At 47.7% G+C, this 9,862-nt stretch overlaps 1 protein-coding gene across 11 annotated transcripts in view; it reads left to right on the top strand.

The window, feature by feature from the left end:
* Positions 1–6,273: 6,273 nt before the first annotated feature.
* LOC116942649 (adhesion G protein-coupled receptor B3) overlaps positions 6,274–9,862 on the top strand; it is a 153,706-nt gene continuing 150,117 nt past the window's right edge. For 8 of the 11 annotated variants that reach the window (XM_032954820.2, XM_032954828.2, XM_032954826.2 and 5 more), the window contains exon 1: positions 6,275–6,744. The gene's annotated coding sequence lies outside the window, so the exon portion shown is untranslated. Of the gene's footprint in view, positions 6,745–9,862 lie in introns of all 11 variants that reach the window. The other 3 variants (XM_076067280.1, XM_032954824.2, XM_032954825.2) reach the window with 2 other exon arrangements.

Here is a 9,862-nt window from a genome sequence, read left to right as displayed (position 1 = left end):
TCTCGCTGGTGCTGTCTATTCAGGCGTCTTCCTCTGGCTCCGTCGCCTCCTCTCGGTCTCTGCTCCGTCGTTTCTTTTGTCTCTCCTCGGCCTTTCTTGTGGCATGGTCTACCCATTTAAACTTTAATTGATTAATTTCGCTTCAACAGTTTTACAGGACCAATGTTTACACACAGTCGGCGCGGGTACGTTTTACATCAGTGCACACGTACCATGGAGATACGGTGGAGTGGCATTGTGCTTATAGTGCCTATATGGTGCTTATAGTGCCTAGATCGATGACTGTGAGGTCAAATCCCAAAATCACTCTGGGTTTAAATGCATGCAAAGGCCCATGCCACTCTGTAGTAAGTTAGCAGGGGTCATCCTTTAAGTAGATTGACCCCTATCACGAGAACGTGGAATTCCTCACGACTTTCTCAGACCAATTGCATTGTCCCAATTCTTGTAGATGGAGACACGTTGTGAACCCCATGTATTGAGTTAAATATTAACGAGGTGAGCGTTCTTTAAGAAGCAGACCTAAATCGAAGATTGTATTTAGTGAAATATTAACGAGGTGAGAGTCCTTTAAGACGCATACCTTGTTAAGTAAAAAGGTGTGTACTAAAGACATAAACAGAATCAGAATATCCATTTATCTTGGAGAACTCCGACGAGCTTTGAAGCTCTTTTTCACGGATGTCCAGTGGGTTCGCGTCAGAAAGTTACAACAACAAACAATAAAAAACCGATCGAGCAATAAACTAAAAATCAATAACGCAACACACGCGTCAACAACGCTCTCTTAAAGTCCAAAAGTACGTAATAATCGGCGACGTATTGGGCAAGGGCCTTCTTCAGGCGGCAAACCGATGCAGAAGTGGTGTTTTTATTTGCTTGTGCAGCACTATCAACGCAGCATCACGGACTACTGTGTTTAATACACAGTAATTGTGCTGTCATCTCAACTGGATATGTGATGGACTGATCATGAACACAAGGTTGCAGTCAGGTTTACATTTTAAACATTTTAACTCAAGACAACGGGGAGTAAAGAGGGTGCTTACGTTTAACACGTCCTTACCCAAATCTAGCATGAGGATACGCCCACAAACCACCAATCTATAGACCCACGCAGCCTTAACCTATAGGCCCACACAGCACCAACTTATAGACCCACACAGCATCAACCCATACAGCATTAACCCACACACCCACACAGCATCAACTCACGGACCCATACAGCATCAACCCACACAGCATCAACCCACACACCCACACAGCATCAACTCGACTCACACAGCATCAACCCACACACCCACGTAGCATCAACCCAGCTCATACAACATATATCACTGGACTTGTAAAAGCCAGCAGAAGACGTTCACACGGCATTGACCAGACAAGTGGGTCTTGCTACCCGGTGACACCAACGCTGCCTACCCATACTCGATATATATTGAGCGCCTCGCAAGAGAGACTGCGTGCCATGGCGTGTTGATCAAAGTTGAAGACAAACTAGCTGCACGGATTTCACACTCGTATCCCGCGCACACGAGTCGATTAACATTATTTTGGTGAACTGTGTATATGTTATAGTAGAGCGCAGCCTCCAACTCTCATCCACTTTACATCGCTGGCCTCTTTATCCACGTGCTCTCGACAAGGGCAAATGCCCTAAATGCCGCCTATTATATACACACACGGTAGAGTATTTCACTTTTAAGGTAGTGTTATATTGACGAACGGTGTGGGTTCTTTTTGTTAATTGTGCACGGATAAAATGTCTCACTAGAGGCGCTAAGTGCCCAAGTACAGTTCAGGGCGGACTCCTGGATCACGTTCGATCATGATTTTGACTGCTAATGTTGATTATGGTGATTAGCCGAAGACCCATACCCAGGTGTACGTGCCATTATGTCCACTACTCACAACAGAGCTTACGTTTATATTTATCGAGAACGGTAAATGACTCCAGGTAAGTTCATAACGAAGCATCCAGTGCTGAGCACTAATGCTATTGTGATCCAATACATCACAGAACAGACGGCTTTCTCTCCCGAAACAATGCTACTTCCTCATGTAATTATATAACACGATAAATTAAACGTGTAAATGGCTTTGGCTGCTATTGTACAATTCAATGAACAATGACAATTTCACAGACAGTGGCATTCGAGCAATGCCATAACCTTCTGTAATCGTAAAAAAAAATCTCGATAGTACATTGTGTTGTTATTATTATGATGACATCTCGCTCCCAAAGCTATGCATTAGCCCGGCTAACTGCGGTCTATGCTGAGCATTCAACGGGTGGCCGTGAAGCTACATTACCCGTGGATAATCTGCGCCCTAACCAGGCAAATAATCGCTTACACCCGGTACGCACAGCAGCATATCCAGCCACGATTCTCCCCATGCACCCCCTCTTAAGCTGTCTCAGGACACAGCCGGAGAAGTTGGATGGAGGTCATTTGGGGGTGAGGCTCTGGAGTGAGGCTCTCAAGTCTCCGCCCGACCTCACATCCATTCCGCTCCCGTTTGAAAATGACGGATCGCCCGTGGAGGATTTAGGGGTTAGGGAACACCAAAAGACCCCGCAACCGCCGCCCCCACCTCTCCTCCTCCACCCCTCCCCTTGCTTCCCAAGCTTGCAGAGTTCCGATGCATGGGTGCGGGCAGGTACAGACACATAATGAACACTCAATTACATTTACCCTGCATAACCTCATCAAAATGCCTCCTGAGCGTTGCAGCTGTATCTACAAACGATGAATCTGCGCTCCCAAAGCTTTTATTATCCCGCAAGACGAATGTCCCACCCTTTCTCTGCAATCCATTTCGCGTCTAAGGGACACCATGCACGAAGCCCATAACCGCGGATTACATTGATCAGCAGAGAAGCTGCATTTTAATAATTCCCCCAACCAACGTCCATGATTTGCATGGACATTGCAAATGCCTACCTCAAGAGTGTGTGTACGTGGTGATTATACATCTGTAGCGGTGCTATAAATACATGGTATTTATATAATAGAGTGGCAGGTTTTGCTCTGTACAATACTAGATATCGCCTTAACATATCAGTGTACTTTGTTCATTTTTTTATTGATGGCTTCGACTGCCAGAATGTAATGGAAAAGGACTCTCCTCATTTGTGCTGCAATGTTAATTCATGCTGTCAATGTGTTGCGTTGATCACTGGCAACCATTACTTGGATGCTCAATGGCCTGTTGCAAAAAAGTATTTTAAACCTGCTTTACTCCTGCCAAAACTATTAATTATCAATTAAATACGGTTTTGTAATTGGAGAAAGCGATTAATATACTGTCATCATTCAAAAAATTTCGCCCATACCGTAGTCGTTTTGCTCGAGTTAACTTTTTTTTTCATAAACTCGTGATTATGTGCGCTAATAGCTTACAAAACTAATTCCGCCGCACATGTTCAACCCAATTCACACAATGTTTTACCCATTTCTCCGTTGCGGCTGGGGTAGCGCCGCAAGTTAGAGTGCTCGATTCGTAATTGTAAAGTAAAATAACATTTACCATTTATTTACCACAGAAAGCCTCGTCGAGCATCAAGATTGATTTGCAGGAGGGTCTTTGCATCGGGGATATTTCCTCAATTCCATCGACGAGTGTCTGGCATGTGGGAGGAAACCGAGCAAAAAAAAAACCGCACAAATACGATTGGGTTTACACAAAGAAATCTCCGTACAGAAATATTCAAGAATCAGTTGCTGTGCTGCTATCTCCTGGACAAATTACAGCCCAACCAAACCTACAACATCAATTACTCCCAGGCACTTCCTCCATCCCACTACTAACCAGGTTCAACTCTGCTTAGTTGCCGGGATCAGGCGCATTCACTTTCAAATTTTACAGGTTGAAACTCAAATTTCGGTCTAGAGTTCACTAAACCACCCATGCTGGGTCGATAAAATAGACACTACTTTGTGCAAAGTCAACAGTGGTGGTCCTTTAGAGAGGCTGGCCCCTAAATGGCAGGGCTCATTTGGTTTCGCAGTATTGAAGTGGTGATTGCGCTTCTATATGAGAGTGATGACGAACGGTCTTTCCATAGAGCAAGCTATTTTGACTTCCCACAAAGCGGTACACATCTTAATTGGTGCCATAATGTAGTTATAAAAGCAAAAATCAAATGTATCTAGGAAAGTATCAATTAGTCATAATACTCGGAAAGGTTCTACATTGCCATGTTTGAACAATTCAATTTGAGAGTGGGATGTGGGAGGAAACCATGACACTTGGAGAGAGGCCAGACATACGAGGGGAAGACGCTCAAATCTCCGCACAGGTGAATTCAATAATCCTGCTGTACTGCCATATCCTTTTCACTCTGCAGCCCAGTGAGTTTGGGAGTTTCACACGTGTGTTATCCATCAACCTTTGCCTCCAAAGTGCTGGATAACTGGCGTGCACCACCGCACCCGGTAGAGATGACCCATTTTATATTAAACCCTCAATCAAATTCCTACCATGGCTATAATGTCGCCTTAAATAACCATGTGTGTTTTGTTCCATATTCATGGGGATGCTGCCGTGGCGCAATGGAAATGGCACACTGAACTTGCAATACAGTGGTTGCCAGTTCTGTCCCCAGGCGAGGTACTTGAAGCAATGGTGTGGGTTTCTTAAAATCTTCCCCGTGCCTCTGTCTCCTGAGCAGTACAAATGGGTACACTAGCGTTAGTAGATCAGCAGGTCGTGTGTGGTGGGGTAAAGTGTGGGTACTCCTAAATCGGACAAGCATGGTATAGTAGGGCAAATACCCTTTTACAGGAGCTCCCCCTGGTGGAGGCCCTTCCGCAAGAAGAATAGGTATGGGCACGTAATTGCAGGGCTGCGCCTTTACCTTTTACATATTCACAAATGCGCGTATGGGCTAGGTAAAGCATTTTTTTTTTTATCCTCCCAAACTTGATGCAAGTTGCTGATCCAGGGCGCGGGCAGGCAATTGTCACAGCCAAAGTTCGAAGCGGGTCCCTCGGTGTTAACGTTCACGAGAGACGCACAAACGAAATCTGCTGGCTCATGCTCGCAGGGATAGTGAAGGGACAGGAGTAGGCGCTCCCATTGCCTCTCTACAAGGTGCCAGTGTTGGCCTGGTCGACTCCTAAATGCACGACCTTCCAAATTGGTAGTTTTATGATATTGAATTCGAGGAATAATTAAGATGTAGGCTATATATTTTTTCCGGATAGAAGTACATATTTGGTGTGAATATTATTATATTAAATTTAAATCTTTTTGGTTTTAATTATCAATAGTTGTATTTGCTGAGTTTAGATATTTGCTACTCCAATCTAAACGGTGTTATCGATAATGTATTTTTTTTTGTTTTTTACATATCTACACCTGATGGCGTCTTCAGCCGCAATTCCTACCGGGCACAGTGCGAGCACCAGATACATGGATTCGTTTTGGGGAAAGTCCGTAAACATCTGTGCATCTTGTTAAGAGCGGTGCTAATTAGACATGTAAACGCAGACACGTTTTCTCGCAACGAGGCGCGCGACAAGAAGTAGCGGGACATTGTAGCTGCATGGGAAATATTTCCATTGAAAACGCGATTTTTGACGCCCGGTGTCACTTGAAGCTTCCGCTTCCAATTGATGAAACAAGCAGAGTTATTATTTACACGAGCATACCACACAAACTGCATTACCAAGCTGCGCTGGTATATCTCCAATAGTATTAATGCGCTGGTCGACGGAATGCGAAGGTTGCAATACCACTTATAACACGTGACTTCACGAGCTCCTTCGAACTCGTTATTATTAGGATTACCACGCCGCCTAGAATCCGACGACACATTGTAGATTATCTTTGCAATAAAATATCACGGAAAGCGTGACTTGCAATCTGTGGATGTTAGTTAAGTGTGCGTGAGTGCGTGCGTGTGAATTCCTTACGTCCTGTGCATATCCCCGCTAGTTATGTATTGCTCGGGGTATATCCCAGAGCCCAGAAAGCGGCGGTGGTGCACATCACGATGGCGTGAATGGAGCAGGCGACCCTCGTGTACCGCTGTGCGAAGGAGGACAGCCCAAACCATCCGCATTAATCCGCCAGACTCTGGCCAAGGATCCCATCCCGCAATCACAGCATCAGTCGTCCTATCCCCGAAGCCCCTCCCTACCTCCTTCATACCCCCACCCTCTCCGCCCCCACACCTTCCATCCCAATCCTCCTCTCTCCTCCCTCCCTCCCACCATGCACCACCCCCATCCACCACCCCCTCATTTCTGCAACCACCACCACCCCCGTCCCCTCCACCACCCCAGCAACCCCAATCCTCCCCGCGCCCTCCTCCCCGTGAATCCTTCGCGGCTGCGAGAGCGGCAGAGACGGCATCGCGGCTCTGTGCAGCGATGCTGCTGTTGCTGCCACTGCTGATGCTGGGCTAAGCGCGACGAGTGGAGCGAGCGAGGGAGCGGAGGAGCGAGCGCTCCGTGCACTCGCAGCGGTTGAGGGAGGAGGCTCGGACGGAATTTTAGCGGCACGGCTATCGGGCACCCGGGGCGCGTTCATTCGTTCATTCTCCCCACTCGCTCTTTTTCTCTCCCACATCGCTCCACCTCTGTCGTGTGTTCTTCTGTGTCTCTCGCGCTCAGTCTCTCTCGTTCTCTCGCTGTTTCTGTTTTCGCGATATTCGAGTGCCCGGCTTTTGCTGCTGCAGCTGCAGATCTTCACGATGCGTAGCGCGAGAGGTGTCCTGCCCAGATCATAAAGGTACGTGGCACACGCAGCAAAAGCGTGCACGCGGTGGTATACTCCCATCCGCATGAACAAACAAACACATAACTGTTCATCTGTGAATGCGTTAGGCTAGCCGAACTCTAATAGTGGTTTCGGTTGTCTCGTCGTTAGCCTAACATCCGCGAATACATGTATGTACGTTGAACTTCTTTCGCACCGTACGCAGCCAACCGTGCCAAACGGAGGTGCGTGATTAAAATAATAATCGTGCGCAAATTTCAAACGATGTATCCAATGCTAAACGCGACGTTTCACGCCAATGGGCAAACGCTGTGACGGCGAAGTTGCGCGCGTATGTGTGTGTGTCCAGCCTTACGAAGAAACTAATTAGAAAAGAAGGCGCGATTTCAAGGCATTTCCCTTCGTTGTGGATCTGCCTGGGTGCTGCTTACACCGTATATAGGCTACACTCGGAGTACATCCTGCGATGCGTAAAGTGGCACCACCACCACCAACAACAACCACAACAAAAACGATTACGCATTCACGACACAAGGCAAAGCTCTCAAAGTTACACCGCTCGTCCGCACCTACCGGATTGCTTAAGGATTTAGTGCAGCGCCTTCAAGATGCCACTCATCCAGGAGGCGCAACGCGGATGAGTGTGTAAGAGTCATGATAGCACAGAGCATGCTTGGACGTGTACGTGCGTGTGCGTTTGTGCGCAAAGATACGTACAGACGAATCACGCACGTATCGTCTGCACAAACGTGTGTATAGCCACGCGTAGTCGACTCTCGGCATAGATATCTATGATTTGCATATGCATCTGCATTTCCACATGTAGAACAATCTTACATGTGTAGTCTATATACACGCGTTTTCGTGTATAGATAACGACGTTTAGAGTAATGAAACATGTGCATATGCTCGTGTGTGTGTGTAGCCACTAGGTAAAATCATACACGTATAGCCTACACATACGTATGTGTGACCAGTTAGAATCGAATCATCCATTTAGAGTTTATGTATGTGTGTGTGTAACCACACATAGTCTAATTGTTAATGTTTCCCCTACGCACGCGTGCTTGTGTGTATAACCATATATCGACTAATCGTACATGCATATCCTAACAATACGTGTGTGCGTATGCGTGGTGAGCGGTAGTGTAGCGGTTACGAATATATGAACCGGTCCTGTGCCTCCCGTAGGTCGACTCAGCCTCAAATGAGTATCTGGTGCAGTGTGTAAACATATCGCCACTCAGGGGCAAAGGCGGCCAGGCGTGGCTACCCATTCCCTCGTGTGCCTTCATAGGTGCTCGCTAATAGCACTTGCCCCAACAGCATGTTAATGCTATACGGGGGATCTTTGTTATAACCACTCAGTCTAATCATACATGTATAACCGCCTGGCACATGCCGCGTGTGAAGCTGTGTGTGTGTGTTGCACTGCAGCTTGCGCATGTTGTTAAACTGTTAGAGGCAACACTCACTATGGAAGAAGCAGCAGCAAGCAAGCAGTTGTGCCGCGTGGTGCGCTCATGTGTTCAGGGGCGCACCACTCCACTTGCGTATGTGCGCATGGAAACGTGAGCATACGCGTGGTGTATAAGCCGCAGGCGAAAACACGTCGGCATTGGTACCCGCTAATCCTTAAAAAAAATCCTTTAAAGGCATCCACGAGTTCACTGCCGCCGCCGTTAATTAGCAGACGGCGCAAAGTTGTCGGCGCGTTAGAGCGCACGGACGGAGGGTTTATGCAGCGCACGGACATTCTGGATATTTCAGTCACTTTTTTTGCGCGCGCAGGCGGGCATAATAACGTGGCCGCCTCGGGGTCTCATGCAGATTCGCCTGTCTGCTTGCCCGTTGCTGCTTGAAACATTATGCGTATTCACTTAGCGGCCGCTTGGCAACCAGGAGGACACGGCCCCAGGCTGTTACTCTATAGAGAGAGAGAGACGGGGAATGACAAAGGGGGCCGTGGCTCCCAAAAATCGGCCGTTACGTGGTCGGCATGCCGCGCTCTGCATTCAGCTCCGAGTCTACTCAGCTGTAATGATGGCTTTTAAATACACTGAGCGGGCCCGGCGCGGATTATACATGCCGAGCACGTATGGCGCATTCTGCACGGGACGATCACTCCGTGGCATTCAACGACGAAAGGGGGGGGGGGGAGGGACTCTTATAATTCTAATTACTCATATACATAAGGCCAGGCTGCAGCCTACCCCCGTGGGAACTTTGCCTTTCAACGTGTGCCTCGGCTCAAATGAGCATTGTCGCGGTACTGTCAGTTGGCGGAAATTCCACATTCCCATGACGGGGGCGTGGGGGGGGGGGTGAGACAGTCTCTCAAGAGGGCACCCACTGTTGGGGCAGAGCTGACCTACCCCCAACATCCGGACCGCGATTTGAATTTGCGACATTCCTATTGTGAGTCAGGACTCCAACCGTAGCGCTACCCGTCCGAATGATATGCACACACCCACGTTGCATTCTCGATGCCAGATTGACGGTACTCAAAACTCTAAAGCAATTACCACTGGGCAACGGCACTCTCGGCCCTAAAACATATAGAAGAACGCAAACGCGTGGTCTTCCGTTTCTGCTCTGGATGTAATTAGTATGAGCGCCGGCACTCTAACGCGTTGCGGAAATCCTCCCCAAAGCACGCAATTAGCCAACTTGTCCATCACGTGCAATGGAAGCGCTATTAGCAGAGAGGAACGGTCGCGTATAGTCACATTAAGCATTCGCCGCTCCGCTCAGGGACTGCTCACGACGAGGATGCTCAAATTCCGCGTGCTGCGCCTCTGGATTATGAATACGGACGTGCAGTGAAAATTAGTTGTGGCTGTGCTAAGCAACTTTGTTTTGTGCGTTAACTGTTGAGGGGACATCTCACCCAGGCAGGATGACGTATTGTATGGCTGACAAAAGCTTGCGAATTTAATTCACACGCGCGTGTGCGCGCGTGTGTGTGTGTGTGACCGCGGCTGTGTTTTATCGCTATTAATTTTATTACCGAGAAGCGATGTAGTATAAAGTAATTTACATTATTTATGCCATCACCATAGAGACATTTGTTTCTTTGTGGCATCCACGATGGACCTAGCTATTTGATTTTTTCATCGGCTTGAGTAAT

Source organism: Petromyzon marinus, chromosome 15 (assembly GCF_048934315.1).
Source record: "Petromyzon marinus isolate PM22_M1 ecotype Great Lakes invasive population chromosome 15, UKy_Petmar_22M1.pri1.0, whole genome shotgun sequence".
Taxonomy (NCBI): Eukaryota; Metazoa; Chordata; class Hyperoartia; order Petromyzontiformes; family Petromyzontidae; genus Petromyzon; species Petromyzon marinus.
This window is presented reverse-complemented; position numbering and strand designations above follow the sequence as displayed.